The sequence below is a fragment of the Anabrus simplex genome, chromosome 3 (assembly GCF_040414725.1).
Source record: "Anabrus simplex isolate iqAnaSimp1 chromosome 3, ASM4041472v1, whole genome shotgun sequence".
In the NCBI taxonomy this organism is placed as follows: domain Eukaryota; kingdom Metazoa; phylum Arthropoda; class Insecta; order Orthoptera; family Tettigoniidae; genus Anabrus; species Anabrus simplex.
Genome location: NC_090267.1, coordinates 193208315 through 193227442, shown reverse-complemented (window position 1 = coordinate 193227442; position 19128 = coordinate 193208315).

The window sequence follows — 19128 nt, the reverse complement described above, 5'->3', positions numbered from 1 at the left end:
GTTGCTTAACTTCGGAGATCCCACGGTATATATCAAGTATCACTTTGTGTATATAAGGGGGCGTTCTCCGGATTGTTTCAACATTTCTGCTACTATCGCGTCTTTACCAGTGATTTTGTTGTTTTTAAGAAAATTGATTCTCTCTTTAACTTCCTCGTATGTTGGAGAGGGATATTCCCGGTGTTTGGATTAGTGGGTTCTCTAACTGGGAATAATTGGACAGGTTCTTCGGCATCTGGGAGTGCTAAGGTCTTAGCGCAATCACTGTCCTTGTTGCACAGTAATCCGTCTGTTCTCTGGAGACGAAATGGGTTGTTTGTTGTTTGAGGCCCTTGAATCTTTATAGTTGTTTCTTTCGAAGTCTTTCTCTGCTTGCTTGCTTGCTTTTCTATGCTTCGTCTGTGCCCCTCTTATGATACTGGAAGTCGTATTCCTTTGCGTAATAAAGGCTTGTAGGTTGGCTTCGTCCTTATGTTGGTTCCATTTGATTCATGCTAGTCGTCTGGCCTCTATAGGCTCATCGCATTCGCTTGACAACCATGGGTGCTTGTTCCCTTAGGTATATAGGTGTTTGCCTCCTGAGAAGTTGCTATTATGACATCCCCAAGTGGGTCCCACTTTGCAGTGGTGTTAATCCTGCTGCCATTATGGCCCAGTCCCTCTTGATAGCTTGTGCTTTTATCTACAAATTCCCACTATCGGCAGCCCTGAAAATGGTTTTCCGTGGTTTCCCCATTTTCACACCAGGCAAATGCTGGGGCTGTACCTTAATTAAGGCCACGGCCGCTTCCTTCCAACTTCTAGGCCTTTCCTATCCCATCGTCGCCATAAGACCTATCTGTGTCGGTGCGACGTAAAGCTCATAGCAAAAAAAAAAAAAAAAAAAAAAATCTACAAATTTAGGAAGGGGTATGTTCTCCATGACTCTCTTACCAGGTTTTCACTTATAAACCCTGTATCCTTGAGACTCTACGGCATTTTCGTCCTGGCATCTAGTCTCTTGTAGGGCTGCTACACTGATGTCTTTGTCGTTTGTTGTTTAAATTTCCCAATTTTGATCAAGGAGTTTATAGTCTATAGACTGTAACTACGTATGTGATATTCCTTTTATGTTTTAATTTCGTTTCGAGTGGGTCACATGAAGGAGAAAGGTCCCCAGAATCCGACGACCAAAATACCCCGGCATGAGCGGGAGTGGCGTTCTATAATTATCTATCTTAATCTGTTTATCCTTCAGGGTTGGTTTTTCCCTCGGACTCAGCGAGGGATTCCACCTCTACCGCCTCAAGGGCAGTGTCCTGGAGCTTCAGACTTTGGGTCGGGGATACAACTGTGGAGGAGGACCAGTACCTCTCCCAGGCGGCCTCACCTGCTATGCTGAACAGGGGCCTTGTGGGGAATGGGACGATTGGAAGAGACAGACAAGGAAGAGGGAAGGAATCGGCCGTGGCCTTAAGTTAGGTACCATCCCGGCATTCGCCTGGAGGAGAAGTGGGAAACCACAAAAAACCATTTCGAGGATGGCTGAGGTGGGAATCGAACCCCCTCTACTCAGTTGACCTGCTGAGACTGAGTGGACCCCGTTCCAGCCCTCTTGCCACTTTTCAAATTTCGTGGCGGAGCCGGGAATCGAACCCGGCCCTCCGGAGGTGGCAGCTAATCACACTAACCACTACACCACAGAGGCGGACTCTATATTTATAAGGTCTGTAATTCATCTTAGACACAGTCTATTACACAAGTGTCCAGGTTTTGGTCACCCGAAGGTAAAGAGTTGTTAATTATCAAGGTAGTAAGCCTCGAAGCCCCCAGCACTAATAGGTTCAACGACTCAGCGTTCCGCTGGGAATCGTTACCCAACCTCGCACTGGGTTTTTTGGCTTAGGAGGGGCACCTCTTGCAGGTTATGTCCTGGAGTTGGAGTGAAAGAGGCTAGCTGGATTCTCTTTCTCAAGCTGAATCCAATATTTGTATGTTGAAGATGACTGGCAAAAACACATTTCATTCCCATTTGCCAGAGGCATAAAGACTCCTCCCAGGTCGATTCCCAGGACCCTATTATTATTATTATTATTATTATTATTATTATTATTATTATTATTATTATTATTATTATTATTATTATTATTATTATAGACCGTTATGCCTTTCAGCGTTCAGTCTGCAAGCCTCTGGGAAATTTATTAAGTGTCGCCACAATCCTCTATTTGCAACTGGTGCCGTGGCCTCATTTAGTTCTATACCGGTACCTCTTATCATTAAATCGTTAGAAACTGAGTCTAACCATCATCGTCTTGGTCTCCCTCTACTCCTCTTACCCTCCATAACAGAGTCCATAATTCTCCTAGGTAACCTGTACTCCTCCATTCGCCTCACATGACCCCACCACCGAAGTCGGTTTATGCGCACAGCACCATCCATCAAGTTCATTTATAACTTATCCTTTACCTCCTCATTCTGAGTACCCTCCTGCCATCGTTCCCATCTGTTTGTGCCAACAATCATTCTCGCTACTTTCATGTCTGTTATTAAAGTATGAAGGCTTTCATGGCCGGTGTCAATATAATAAAAATCTTCCGGGCTATTATGCCGTGGTCCACTCCTGCAGTCGCCAGCGGGATACAGGAGAGCGTATCGACACGACTCCACAGAAGACTTCCGCAGCAGTAGTCGAAACGTCTGGGAGAAGCGAGAGGAGTGGACCACGGCATAATAGCCCGGAAGATTTTTATTATATTTTTATGTCTGTTACTTCTAACTTAGGAATAAGGTATCCTGAGTGCACCCAGCTTTTGCTCCCATAAAGCAAAGTTGGTATGAAAACAGAAAGATGTAGTTTCGTCCGGGAGCTGACTTCCTTCTTACAAAATACTGTTGATCGCAACTTCGAGCTCACTGCATTAGCTTTACTCCACCTTGATTCAAGCTCACTTACCATATTACCATCCTGGGAGAACACACATCCTAAATATTTGAAATTATCTATCTGTTCCAGCTTTGTATCACCAATATGACATTTCATTCTGTTGAATTCCTTACCTACTGACATCAATTTAGTCTTCGAAAGACAAATTTTCATACCATATTCATTGCACCTATTTTCAAGTTCCAAGATATTAGACTGCAGGCTTTGGCACAGTCTGCTATTAAGACCAACCCGTAAGCATAGGCCAGACTTCTTACTACATTTCCTCTTAACTAAATCCCTGCCTGCCACTTTATACCTTTCAGCAGATGATCCATGTAAACTATGAACAACAAAGATGAAAGATTACAGACTTTTCTAACCCCTGTAAGTACCCTGAACCAAGAACTCATTCTACCATCAATCGAACTTCGCAAAAACATGAAGTAGCTCAAGCCTCTTAAGAGCAGATGCTTCCAAATCTGTATTTATTCATAAATACATCTGTTCTAGTTCCCAAATGTTCCTGAGTACGTACACGTGGAAAGTCTCTTGAAACCCCTTATGTAGAACCATGTTCAGTAGTGAAAAGTAAAAAAATTCTTCACCATCAGTATCAAGGGAAGGGATGTTAAAATATTTCCATAGGCAGGCTCAAACTTGAGTATATGCTAGTGGATGCAGAAACAAATCGAGGTGTAACGTCACACCCTAAACGAACTCGTGTGAAATCTCCTCTTCCTGAGTAACTCTACGACAACTGTGGCACGATAACAACAACGAAGACAGTGAAAGGATGAAAACCTCATGAACGGGTAAATTGGTGACATTCCCTATCAGATATATTGATAGAATGCAGTATATAAATTACCATATCAGAAAAGGAAACAGTGCCTTTAGCCCAGGCGAGTTGACCATGCGGTTAGGGCCGCGCACCTGTGAACTTCCATCCGGGAGATAGTGGGCTCGAAACCCACTGCCGGCATCCCTGAAAATGGTTTTCCATGGTTTCCCATTTTCACGCCAGGAAAATTCTTGGGCTGAACCTTCCAACTCCTAGGCCTATCCTATCCCATCGTCGCCATAAGACCTATCTGTGTCGGTGCGACGTAAAGCCCCTAGCAAAGAAAAAAGAAACGATGCCTTTTTATAACGTATTTTATTATTTGAGCTTCTTTTCTTTTAATTCTTAGTGTTAGGTTATTCCTTGAGATTTATTCTTTATTACATTTACTGTAAATAGCTGTTAAAATTCCCCTTCCATGCTATCGTAACTTTAGTTGGCGGCAGGGGATTGATGAAACAGGATGTAGCAGGCTGTGAGGAAACCAAGGACAATGATTGTAGAGATTGAATTCTTGCAGTTTTGGTAAGACAATGGCGAGCACGAGCTGAAGTGTTTTGTTTGATTACTATGAGTACATTAAAGTAAAACCCGTATCATGGTGCAAGGGGGTACACATACATAAATATTAAAGTAAAAGTGTAAATTAAGTAAGTAAAATTGATATTAGGAAACATAAACAGCAACAGATTAATATAAATTCTACATTTCTTCAAATTTAAACTTTAATGTACTTGCGTCAGTTTGCGGACCCTAATGGATTAGAAAAAAGGGTAAAGAAGAAAAAGAAGGAGAATTGGGTTAGTTTATTATCGTTGTTAGTTTGTTTATTTATTGATCTAGTAAATATTCTTCAATGTTAAATAATTTCATATACGTAATACTATTTCTTGCTTTTGTAACTTCAATAGTAATATTGAATACTTAAAATGTACTGTATATTGTAATTGGGGAGCTACCCGTATGATAGACACACAGCTCAATTAACATATAAATAAATTAATAAATCATTGATAAATAAATAAATAAATAAATAAATAAATAAATAAATAAATAAATAAATAAATAAATAAAAACTCCCACAACTTATCCTCACATTCTTGGTTGTCCTTACACTGTAGATCACTCATGGTGTCTGTGTCATATTATCTCGGAGTTGTCGCTTTAGACCTACACACCTTGAAATGCCATCGAGCTCTGTCGGGGTCGAACCCTTTGCCTTGAGAACGGAAGGACAACGGGAAACCGAATGCGCCACTGAGTTCGGCTCTCATATATACCTAGGTATAATCTGATTTATAATTTATATACGCTGTTATTCTCAACTCCAAAGCAGAAACATTAATCTGACGTGGATGTTAACTAGGAATGTACACAATTAGGTTTTGTTAGCACTGCTCTGTTTAATTTCACATCATGTCACCTAAAGCTACGAAGTCCAATCTAAAATCCCGTCACAAGCTTAGAGCTAATCCAATCACGGATTATGTCAGGCAAGTAAGCAGCAGAACAAATTACTGAGGCTCGTTCTTGCCGGATATAGCGAGAGCTACGTGAAATTGAAGCTTCTGCTGTTCAGAATTTAGAACCGCCCTAGATATGAGTTTTACTTTCAAATGGAGAATTATCTTCAAAGCTAAACTAAAATGACTTCTACTATTGATCAAACTCATGTTTGTTGTTCATTACTCTTTAACGCATTATATAATGGTTCAAAATAATAAACAGTAATACATACAGTCAGCCCACCTGGTGGTCATGATAGTTAAGGCACCAAGTCTCTTTGGTCTGAGACCGTGGTTAGCCGGTTCAAATCCCGTTGGTATGAAGATATCTCGCTAGGCAGGGCAGGTGGTATACAATTTCTAATCACTAGATAGCGTACCGAAAGCCTGGATCCAATTCCAGACCTCTCCGCAGTGCTCATATGGAGTGAGTGCATGCGACGCTGTTAATGGTGACTCGTCCATTGGATGGACACGTTAAAACTTGAGCAGACGGCTTGGTATTATTCGACAGGAGTAGGCTTCGTGCTGGAACCAGGTTTCACCCTCTCCCTGCCTTTTATCAGGTCATTTTCATGCCATTAACTCCTCTGATGAGGTTGGTGTTAGGAAGGACATCTGTTCGTAAAACCTCACTACGATGATTCATCTAACTTCATACCCAACCTCATAGAGAATCGAGACTAGCATTGGACACACACACACACACACACAGAGAGAGAGAGAGAGAGAGAGAGAGAGAGAGAGAGAGAGAGAGAGAGAGAGAGGGAGAGAGAGAGAGAGAGTAGAGAGTCAAGTGTATGTCTTATAATGACGTAACAAAGGAAAAGGGCTCATTTCAGCCTATGAACCGTTCTCGCATTTGAACGTGCAAGTACTGTGTAATTAAATAGCTTGAAATGTTACTGCATTCAGCCCTAAAAATGAAATGGAGTATGGATTTTAGTACTGGAAGTGTCCGAGGAAAAGTTCGGCTCGCCGGATGCAGGTCGTCGTGATGAGGATGAAATGATGATAAAGACGACACATACACCAAGCTCCCGTGCCAGAGAAATGAACCAATTATAGTTAAAATTCCCGCCCTGTCGGGAATCGAACCCGGGACTCCTGTGACCAAAGGCCAGGACGCTAACCATTTAGACATGGAGCCGGACTATTCAGCCCTAATCGTACGGCAGTGAGAGAGCCAATAATAAATGGTGAACCTCTTGAAATATTGGCACAATAATCGGCAATCAAAAATTGATATACGAAGTTTTTGCTGGACACGAAGGTGTCTTGTGGTCAGCACAATGAATCCTTTCGTCCATTATTCTTAGCTTCCTAGACCGAGGTCGCTATCTCACCGTCGGTTAACTCCTCAATTGTAATAATGTATGCTGAGTGGACCTTGATCCAATCTTCAGATCCCGGTAAAAGAGTCTGACCTAGCCGGGAGTCGAGCCGGGGCCTCCGGATGAGAGGTAGGCGCGCTATCCCTACACCGCCAGGCTGGCATATGGCAATAATGACTGAAATATTAATAAAGAGGTAAATGTCGATATTTTGTGGTTGATTGGAGGGTATAAGAATAAAGCCATAAGTCAAAATAGGCAAATCAATGCATTTTATGCACTAAGGATATGGAAGTGGCACACCTGCTAAAAGCCTGTACTGGAACAAGAAAAGTCAGAGAATTAATATATACCGGGCGAGTTGGCCGTGCGGTTAGGAGCGCGCAGCTGTGAGCTTGCATCCGGGAGATAGTGGGTTCAAACCCCACTGTCGGCAGCCCTGAAGATGGTTTTCCGTGGTTCCCCATTTTCACACTAGGAAAATGCTGAGGCTGTAACTTAATTAAGGCCACGCCGCTTTCTTCCCATTCCTAAGCCTTTCCTATTTAATCGTCGCTATTAGACCTATCTGTGTCGGTGCGACGTAAAGCAATTAGCAAAAAGAAAATTAATATAGAGTGCTGGGCTGAGTGGCTCAGACGGTTGAGGCGCTGGCCTTCTGATCCCCACTTGGCAGGTTCGATCCTGGTTCAGTCCGGCGGTATTTGAAGGTGCTCGAATATGTCAGTCTCGTGTCGGTAGATTTACTGGCACGTAAAAGAACTCGCGCGGGACAAAATTCTGGCACGTCGGCGTCTCCGAAAACCGTAAAAGTAGTTAGTGCGACGTAAAACCAATAACTATTATTATTATTATTATTATTATTATTATTATTATTATTATTATTATTGTGAAAGAAGTAAAATGGGGAAGTGAACCTTAACTTCACGCTCCTGTTAAGCCATTAAACATAGAATGGAATAAACCAGAGACAAGAGCAAAATTATATTGTAAGAGGAATGCGGTAAAAGGAATCTAAAAACGACGAGAATAGTGAAGATGAATGTATCTAGAAAGAGAGATATACATGAGGTGGTATCCTACGCTCTGTGCCTTAACTGAAGTCTAGAAAATATCTGAAATCGGATAAGTTTGAATATTTAAGATACATCGAAGAAGTATTTTGTTGGATACATGTAAATAAGTTCGCCTCTGTGGTGTAGTGGTTAGTGTAATTAGCTACGAACCCGGAGGCCCGGGTTCGATTCCCGGCTCTGGTACCTAATATGAAAAGTGGCACGAGGGCTGGTACCGGGTCCATTCAGCCTCGAGAAGTCAGCTGAGTAGAGCGGGGTGGGGGGTCCGATTCCCACTTTAGCCATCCTCTAAGTGGTTTTCTGGCTTTTCCCCACTTCTATTACTGGCAAATGCTGGGATGGTACCTAACTTAAGGCCACCGCCACCACCCTTCCAATCTTCCCATCCCCCCATAAGGCTCCTGTTCAGCATAGCAAGTGAGGCCTGGTGGGTGAGGTACTGGTAGTTGTATACCCCCGACCCGCTCCGGGACACTGATCTCGAGGCAGTAGAGGTGGGATCCGTCGCTGAGTCCGAGGGGAAAACCAACCCTGAAGGATAAACGGATTCAAAAGGAAATAAATAAATAAAGAAGAAACATCAATAAACTGTATTTTAATGATCATTTTGTAATAGTTTGTTAGTTAGAATGTATGTATGTTTAGTCCTCAGCCCGAAGGCTGGTTGGATCCTCAACAGCTCTGCCATCAGCTGTCATAGATGGCCTAGGCATCTCTGAAGAGGCGTACTAGGGAAATGAGGAGTGAGGTAGTTTCCCGTTGCTTTCCTCACCGAGCCAGAAGTTGCTTGTACGTATCAGTCTGCCAAGCACACCGAAATGCATGCACTAACCAACCCTACGAGCAATATTTTCACGTCATTCATAGCAGGGACTGGCTGCAGAAGGAATGCCATTACTAGCAACACTCATACCTCAGTCACTTTCATTTTGTCAAAGCCAAGGATAAGACAGAGACAGATAAATGAAAGTAACAAAATTGCTCTAGCCCATACTAGAAGACATAGTGCACTGTAAACACTTGGTCCGCCGGCAAAGGCATTTAGTTGGAATAACCTCTGTATTTTGTATTATAAGAAACTAACTGCATGTATTAGTTGCTATTACAATAAATGAATACTCTTTCCCCACTTGTTGGTCATCCCTGGTTGGGAAAGAAGAGAATTCATTCAATCATAACTTGTAGTTCCATCACTTGACACTGATGTAGATACAGGACGAAAAGTCAAAGGAGTAGGTGTGCACAGTGATTTGTATTCTGTAGATCGACTGCAGGGAATTGTAAACATTGGCAGGCAGATTGTGTGTGGGTGTGTCCGGAGAGAAAGTGATGTCTGTTCGGTATGTGTAAACATAGTGCAGTAAATTAGCAAAATCTGAAGGACTATTGTGAGAGATGTAGTGCAGAGCGGCCATCTATCTACACCGGATGTATTCGTTAATACCATCGATGAACATTTGCGGTACCGACAGTTTCCAGGGAATTGAAATTGGCCAAATGTTCAGCAAACATGGTACAACATTATGTTATCAGAGAGTAGGGAAAATTATTTTACACTATGAAAAATACTTGAATAACTACGTTGGTTATCCAATACTAAACTAGTGATGCCTAAATAAAAGTGATCACCGGGCGAGTTGGCCGTGCGCGTAGAGGTGCGCGGCTGTGAGCTTGCATCCGGGAGATAGTAGGTTCGAATCCCACTATCGGTAGCCCTGAAGATGGTTTTCCGTGGTTTCTCATTTTCACACCAGGCAAATACTGGGGCTGTACCTTATTTAAGGCCACGGCCACTTCCTTCCAACTCCTAGGCCTTTCCTATCCCATCGTCGCCATAAGACCTATCTGAGTCGGTGCGACGTAAAGCCCCTAGCAAAAAAAAAAAAATAAAAAAATAAAAGTGATCTATTTTCATTCGTTTAACTACAAAGAATTAGTGAATCCTGAAAACTACCTCACTCCTCATCATGCCTTGTATGTCTCATTATGGCGCCACAACCTGTTTTCGCGGTTTTTCTAAAACCTCAATAATAATAATAATATTTTATTGTCCATTATGTTCAGTATGTACAACAGGTCTAGTCAGAGCTTAAAATAAATATGTATAATACTTTAACTATTTTATGAAAACAGTTCATTCATGTGCAAAAGAAGGTGTTAATATTACATTTCGTACAGGCTAAAATCTGATCAGCTGACTACATTTTAATGTCTTAGTCTCTCTTCCGCCTGGCTGAGTGGCTCAGATGGTTAAGGCGCTGGCCTTCCAATCCCAGCTTGGCAGGTTCGATCCTGGCTCAGTCCGGTGGTAAATGAAGGTGCTCAAATACGACAGCCCCGTGTCGGTAGATTTACTGGCACGTAAAAGAACTCCTGCGGGACGAAATTCCGGCACCTCGGCGTCTCCGAAGACCTTAAAAAGTAGTTAGTGGAACGTAAAGCAAATGACATTATTATTATTAGTCTCTCTTCATACAACACAGGATATCACCTTCAAACTTACTGTATTACAAATTTCAATTAATTCAAATTATCCATTGTATTTATTGATAAGAAAGACAACTACTTACACTTAAATTAAATTAATACAAAATTCAAAATATTCCTGAACAGAATAAAAAGTATGCATGATCAACCATTTCTTAAGTTTTAACTTAAACTTGTTAAATGGAGTTCTTTCAAGATTGGTGGTAATTCTTAGAGAAATTTTAAACGCATAATATGATGGCTTGATGCTGTTGCTTTTAATCTGCATCAAGGTACATCGGATCGATGTGTTTTAGATGTGAATGTCACCTCTGAGTCTGACATCGTTGTTGTTCTCAAATACTAAGTAATGCACTGTAAATATACGTACTGATTACGGTCATTAAAGGTAGCTGCATAGAGGCTTGCAATGAGTAGCCATTGATGACTTAGTATTAACGTACAGTGCTTTTTTGTTTTGTTTGTAAAATTAGAACTCCTGATATTCTGTTGCGGTTGCCCCAGAGAAGAACACCATATTGTTGAATACTATGAAAAATGCATAATAAGCAGTCACGATGTATTTTTCGAAACTTCGTCACTAAGAGCTCTGAGTATTCATATTACTTTGGATAGTCAAATAGTAATAAAATCAGTGTGTGAAACTCAGTTCAGTTCTGGATATGAATGTATTCCTAACAGTTTTACCGATTTCTTATTTTGTAAGGATAGGTTTGAATTAAGATTAAATATCACTTTCTGGTGGTGTTATTTGAGAATCCACCGGGCGAGTTGGCCGTGCGCGCAGAGGCGTGCGTCTGTGAGCTTGCATCCGGGAGATAGTAGGTTCGAATCCCGCTATCGGCAGCCCTGAAGATGGTTTTCCGTGGTTTCCCATTTTCACACCAGGCAAATGCTGGGGCTGTACCTCAATTAAGGTCACGGCCGCTTCCTTCCAACTCCTAGGCCTTTCCTATCCCATCGTCGCCATAAGACCTATCTGTGTCGGTGCGACGTAAAGCCCAAGGAAAAAAATGAGAATCCAGCCGACCTTCATACTCATCACTTAACGGATGGACAGATAGGCGGACGGATAGAGAGACAGACATATTTTTTTTACTTACCCTTTTATTTCAGGCTATGAATGCTATTGTCCTTAAATTGCATTTTTCAACCAACAACATCTGAGTTACGTTTAACAATACATTCCAATACATTTCTACCACCTACCTGAAGTGTTTAGGCCACTTTCACAATAATAATTAAACGTAAACGTAATAACATACAACTTAAGTGAATAAAGTTATTGAGATATAGGGATTCATAATGAACGACGCAAACGTATCTATTAGCCATTGAGAAGAGAGAACAATACTAAATTGGTTATAAACGTATACTAAATTAAATCACATTTTCTTAAATTCAATTAATGTGAAATTGATGTCCATACGTCTAGCTTTTAACACTGCATCTTTGTATGATTTCGTTTTCTTTTCATGCAAGCAGGGATGAGTCTGATACATTCCAAACCAACTTTTCATCCAACGAATCCAATGTACAACGACAAACACATCAACAGCAGTGCATTCTGATGGGCTGATTTATTTTGTTCCATATAAACTGAAATGCAGACGCTTGGACCATAAAAGCTTGTATGTTAATGTTTAACTGAATGTTTATTTGTACTCGTACGTGTACGTAATCCATTGTGAACGGTTCCATTACAGTGCGTCCGGTTTTTTACGTTATAATTTCGTTTAATTGTCTCCGTAAATGGGGCCTTTCTGTTATGATAGATCTTCGAATGCTGGTAAGCGTAGGGCAGGATAATTTGTGCTTCATTTCCTGGATAATTCTTGTTTACTATCTTTGGCTTAGATAAAATTAGAATTATCACGATTGTTCGTTTATGTTTCTGAGTCCGGAACAACTCTAGTACGAAGAAAAAAAGGCAATTGCAGTACTTAAATATTTCTTCTGACGACAAGACATTATTTACGAGCAATTTAATCTATGAATAAGGTGACCAACTTTAGTTGTAACGAGCACACTGGAAAACTGGTCATTGGATGACAAAATGACCTGTAAACGCATCAGTGCTACCGGTAACCGTAAATACACAATTGAAATAAAACAGTGGCGTTTATCGAAGGCTACCAAGCCTATCAATGAAGCCTGATCTAAAATGGAAGTAAAAGAAATTAAAAAACACCTTTTAAATTGAGCATTTGTTATATTTACAAAACTTGAATGGTATACTGCAAAACACACATTTCTCGCAGTTCTAAACGCGGAGAGCTTCGGAAAGTGATATTGCAATTCAGTCCTTACGTCGCTCTCCCACCAAGTTTGTTTATACATTGAAGATAGAAGCGAGGCCTGAAGGGAAATGCGTTTTTGGTTTCGTTCAGTATCAATATACCACCCAAATATCTCCGAACTGGCAAGACTGACCCATGCGTGAAACATGATCGTTTGTTCGTTATTCCATATTCAAGAAATTGCTTGTTTCTAGTTGTTTCTTGAAGAGTTTTGGTGCAAGACACTGCAAATTACATGAAACAAATATTTCTATACTGTGTGTACTGACGTTTACAATCTCACTACACTAATTTTAAAATTTCCTTATTGTAACGCAAGTATTTTTTTTTTTTTTTGCTATTTGCTTTACGTCGCACCGACACAGACAGGTCTTACGGCGACGATGTGACAGGAAAGGGCTAGGAGTGGGAGCGAAGTGGCCATGGCCTTAATTAAGGTACAGCCCCAGAATTTGCCTGGTGTGAAAATGGGAAACCACGGAAAACCATCTTCAGGGCTGCCGACAGTGGGGTTCGAACCTACTATCTTCCGAATACTGGATACAGGCCGCACTTAAGCGACTGCAGCTATCGAGCTCGATATAACGCAAGTATTGAAAGTAGTTTCTCACGTGTCAAGTTAGTAAGAACATACCCTCGGCAACGTCAGAAAAATTCATCTCAGAATGTCTTTTCTATAAATTCAAAATGAGGTACCGGTACTTTTGTTTCTCTGGCGAGGATCAAAGGGGAAGCTTTTTCGACAATGTCATTACGAAGCTTACGGCTAGCACAGCTAGAACTCATATGCCGATAAAATATGTGCATTTAAATTAACAATTATGTTTTATTTATGCATTTAAATTGCTTTTGGGCGTGTTTTTTCTTCTTCTTTTCTGATTTTATTTGCGAAAATGACTAATGGTTTGTTATAAATGCGCTAATCATATTTCTTATAATAAACTATTGGTAATCGATAATATAAGACTAGTGATAGGCTACAGCTTGAATTAAGCATTTACCACTGAAATAAAGTCAAGTCACAGAAATGCAAGTATTTCTAGGTCGAATACAGGAGATCGGTTGTATCCGTGAATGCACGAGAACGAACATGCCACTAATAATGGATGTTCCCTGTGTACCTGTTAACCAATAATCAATAGTCTTATGTAGACATCCATCTGAAGCTCTAGACCAACGTTTCTGTCCACACTGTGATACATGGCGCACTGGGTGAAGAAAAGTGCGGTAGAAGGGGATTATGGAATGGATTCGTTAAGGATCCCTGTGATCTATACGAAATGATTATTCCCAATAAATATAAAGCTCGGCTTCATGCAACAGTATGTGAAGGATCTGAATAAGGACGGCTGTTGGTTGAACTATGCCTATATATATTCTAAATTTCCAGTACCGGGCGAGTTGGCTGTGCGCGTAGAGGCGCGCGGCTGTGAGCTTGCATCCGGGAGATAGTAGGTTCGAATCCCACTATCGGCAGCCCTGAAGATGGTTTTCCGTGGTTTCCCATTTTCACACCAGGCAAATGCTGGGACTGTACCTTAATTAAGGCCACGGCCGCTTCCTTCCAACTCCTAGGCCTTTCCTATCCCATCGTCGCCATAAGACCTATCTGTGTCGGTGCGACGTAAAGCCCCTAGCAAAAAATAAATAAATAAATAAATAAATTTCCAGTCCCTGAGGCGTTGTAAGCTGGTATACTTGATGGTAATCGAGTAAGTTTTCTAATGGAAGACGAATCATTTTTGTAAATCATGAACACCTTGAAGAAGGATGCTTGGTGTACTTTTTCTAATGTTGTAAGTAACTGTAAGTAAGTAATTTTAGGGCGGACAGCTATGAGGTTCTAGTTGAAAATTTGCTGAGCATATCAGAGAATGGGAGTAAACATAAGTTTCAAGTTAAGAGAAGGGTGAGTGCTTCCACAAAAATATAAAGCCAATACAACAAAGTTATCGAGTCAGATGAGCCACAAACAATAAATTAATCTATATAAATAAAATAGTAACGACCGTGTGTCTGTACATTGACTATTTCGGTGAAATTTCCCTACAGTTATCCGTTTCAGGTCCAATAATGACCATCTGCATTATTTAGCTTTGGTGTCTGTTTCTCGGTTTGTCTTTTTGTTTGTCTGAGTTCTTATAACATGAAATCTACTGGATATATTTCTACCAAACATGATATTTAGAGTCCACCTGTTCTTGGGTAGGTTTTGGGGCCAAAATTATTTCTGAACACCTAAATTTACTGGGGGTTTATCCGAAACCGAAACCATGATTTTGCAATCCCACAAAATATGCACATCCAAAGTTAATGGAAATCTACCATCCTTAATGGAAATCAATTTCAAAAACTTTTTTCTCATGTACATCCTTTCGATAGGAGGATTAATAAGGGAGATATCATGAACGGTCGGTTTCTCAGGATAAGTCCAGCGGACATAGCCCGAAAGGTGTTGTACGTGCAGCAGATTCCTTATCTATCTATATAAAATCGTAACGACCATGTGTCTGTACATTGCCTATTTTGGAGAAATTTTCGTACAGCTATCCGTTTAAAGGGTAATAATGATCATCTGCATATTTTTTGGTTTTAGTTACTTAAAGTCCCAATTTTTACCGCCTTCCCCCAAAATCAAGAATGCGGCACTATGTGCCAGACGAGCCAAAAAATGAAATTTGGCAACCGACGGAAAACTTCCAAGATCTTTTTGAAGTTTTTAATATTTTATCCCCGAAGAATGTCGAAATATTGAAGCAATTCTAATTGTAATCTGTCTGGAAGAAGGAAATGGGGCCTGCGATTGTAGCGAAAACTTTCCAAATCGATTGTGACCCCGCATTAAACAATGAGGCCTGTCATTATAATGTAAACTTCCCAACTCCATTGTTAATAGGATGTAGGCAAGTGAGCTTGCCGTTATCATCACAACTCCACAATTCTAACTTTACAGTGGAAACAACGTATAGGACCTCCCAATGCTGTTTCTGGGATAATACTAAGAGACATGCAATTAAAAATCTTATTCACTGCATATACAGTAATTTACTTCGATACCCGTATACAATGTAGAATCTCGTAGTGAAGCACGGGTACATTTGGTAGTAAATCATAAAAAGTATGATACCAGTACTATCTTAATGTTTGTCCTCGCAGTATGACTTCTCTAATTGAAGCTACTCCAGAAAACGAAGCAAAAGTTCCTTTTTAATGAAATTCCTTAGTGTTTCTGAACTTTCTGCGTAATGTGCAAATTAATTGCACCAATCGTTATTAGCTGTCACTATTTTACTTTATTGCCTAATGAAAGTTTAGTACTACGTATTTGTATGCTGCTACAGATCATAAAAGTGATACATTTGTAATTATATTTCGTGACAAATTGTGAAATGGTGAACGATGTTAGACTATGTATTTGTAATCAGCGATCATATGTTCTGTAAAATAATTTGAAACATCCTAATCAGAAGGAAAATGAATTGCATGTAGCCCAGTATTATGAGTAATAATTTTGAAAAGATTGATAATATCCGTAAAAATTTTGGTATGAGGAAAGAATATTGTTAATATCAAATCGCCATTGCCAATAACATTGACATCATCAGCTTATTCAGAATATGCATTCGGAACACAGTGAGGTTACGTATGCGACCAAGAACTGAACTAATTCGTTCAAACATGATTTTCTCCAGTGTATATTATAACACCGAAAAGGTAGAATTAATATATATTCGTTACATACGTAACTTCGTACAGTCCTGCATAAATACTCCGAGTCCAGGAGTTGAAGCTTGCTCCTATCGATATTTGATGTATTTCGTTCCCCTTATGGTGACTTCGGCCAATAAAATACTCGTAGTCACATGTAGAAACTGAGAAGATTGAATATAAATGTTTTCAAGAGGATAAATTTTATGTATAAACTAGCAGGATAGGCACCCTTGTTTTGCTACGGATCTAAACTCAAAGTTTTAAATGTTGGGAAGTCTGCTGTCCGTTGAGGCTGCAAATACACCATCAGTTCGTACGTCAAACTGTTGTGGAGGAATGATTATTTATTTTCTGGCCTAACACTCATTTGAATCCCGATAGAATTGGAATGTTTTAAAACCCATTCATACTTGACATCTAGGGCGTAGAAACGACCATGTGAAATGTTGACTTCGTACGTCGAAAATTAATGGAGGAAGTTTTTTTTGTGGGTAGAATGCTTTAAAATAGTTCCTCATTAACATCTAGGACAGAGAAGACAAACCTTCATGTAAAACGTTAATTTCGCACCAGAAAAGGGTTCGGAAAAATTAATGCTATATTTTTCTTTCAAAGTCAGTCCCTACTAAACCTCTTAGGAGAGACACCTAAGAGATGTAAGAACAGCCTTCTTGTAAAATTACAACTCCGTACGTCAAATAGATTTTGGAAGGACGAATAATTTCTCTTCGGAACTACCCTTAGAAGTGAGTCTTTTAAAAATATTTCATACTGCACACTTAGGATATAAACCATATACCGCAATTTGGAATTTTGTTTTTGTACGTTGAAGGTTTCGGAGTAATCGAATATTTTTGTTTTCGGACACTAACCCCCATTTAAGTCCCTATGGGGTTAATGTTTTCAAACCTACTGTTCATTAACACATAGGATTTCCTTTGAAATTTTAACTTCGTAATTTAAACGGTTACAGAGAAATGAATAATTTTGTTATGTATTGTCTTAAGACCACATCTTATTTTACTTCATGACATACAGGAGCAACCATCATGTGAAATTTTAACTTTGTATGTCAAACAGTTTCATAGAAATGAATATGTTTGTCATCAGAACTCACTCTAAGCCACTCTCCTCCCCCTCCACAGATAAACATCTAGGGGTGAGTTGTTTAAATACCACTTATTATTTACTATCTAAGACGCAGAAAAGCAATCATCATCCATCATGTGAATTTTCTACCTGGCGGTTTTAGAGAAAACATTTTTGTCATCAGGCCTCATTCCCAGTCAAAATCCCTTAAGGGTGTATTGTTTTTAGACCAATTCTTATTTAGAATCCAAGTGGGCCAACCGCCATGTAAAACTACAACTTCTTAGTGAAACGGTTTCTTTTTTCATGAGGACTCACCCACAGGAAAAAACGCTAGGGTTAAAGATAAAGACAAAGACACCTCCGTACAGGCCATGAAGGACCTTGGAGGAGTGGCAGGTAAAGGCTTCCACCATTGTTAACCACGGCACGTGATGGGGTAGAGTGGTTAGGTCTACGCCTGGCCGCATTTGCCACCTGGTACTCATTTTTGGTGTAGGCTGAGTGAACCTCAGGGGCCATATGCACCTCCGGAAGTGGAAATCTCGTTTCTTAAATGTTACGACTTCCTGACGGGGATTCGAACCCACGTCCTTCCAGGCGAACCGAGCACGCCCATACCGCCTCGGCCAGGCAGCCCCTCCTAGGGTTGTGTAGTTTAAAGACAACTTTTTACTCAAACTCCAGGACACAGAGGAGCAACCATAATGTGAAATTTAAACCCTGTATTGCACCCATCTTTCTCTAGAAGGGTGCAGTATGTCAAACGGTTTCACAGATATGAATATTTTTGTGATCAGGCCTCACCACAGTCAAAGTCCTCTTAGGGGAGTATTGTTTCAAGACCAATTCTCACTAAAAATCTAAGACATTGAGGAGTAACCATCACGTAACATTTCGACTTTGTATGTCGAGCGGTTTCAGAGTTATGACTATTTATGTTTTTGGGCTACACTTCCTAGTCAAAACCTCTTAGGGAGGTGTTCTTTTAAGACAGCTTTTTATTTAAATTCTTCTAAGACATATAGGAGCAGCGCGTGCGTGAAATTTCAACCTCGTATCTCAAACAGTGTCGGAGAAGTGAACATTTATATATTCAGCCCCCCCCCCCAGTCAAAACCCTTAAAGGTTTTTTATTTTAAGAGCATTGTTTAAAATCTTATATAGGACCTGTTGTGTATACAGAGTGAAGCAAAATTCGCGCACTCGGGCGTCGCAGTGTGACTCCTCACATGCCAGCAATAAAAAAAGTCTCTTAAAAAGTTCGTCCTGCGAGTATATCAGGCAGAAAAAGGACGTTGAAGAGTGGCAATCTGGCAACACTGTAACCACATGTACGGTAAGTACCTCTGCCAGCAGTTCTAACCAGTGCTGTATAGTTTGTGCAGTGGATAGAGTTTTGGGTTGGCATGCAGGAGGTCGAGGGTTCGACCCTATGTTGAGGCGCAATTTTCTATTTGCTAATTTCCATCGGACATTACATACTGTAATACAGTAAGAGTAACGCTGAACACAACAATGCTAGGCCTACTGGTAACGTAAGTCCCTAACGAAATGTAATGGACCTGAACGAGGCAAGTATAATAGTTGGTACTAATTTATGAGACCACTGGAGGAGGGTAGAAAGAAAACAGGTTTCGCATCTAGTGTATGAAGTGGTGCGAATAAATTCGCGCCCACGACGTGGAAAGGGCGTCTTTCAAAGCTGACCAATTAAAACAATTGTTCGTCCACTTCTAGGATCCTAGTATGTAAGTGCAAATGGTTTCTAGAGGACCAGGTGCAATCGCTGTTGACGATTACGTTGCCAGATACCATACCACCTGTACTACATTTATGAAATAAAAAACATACGCTTCAACCCAGGATCGATCCTG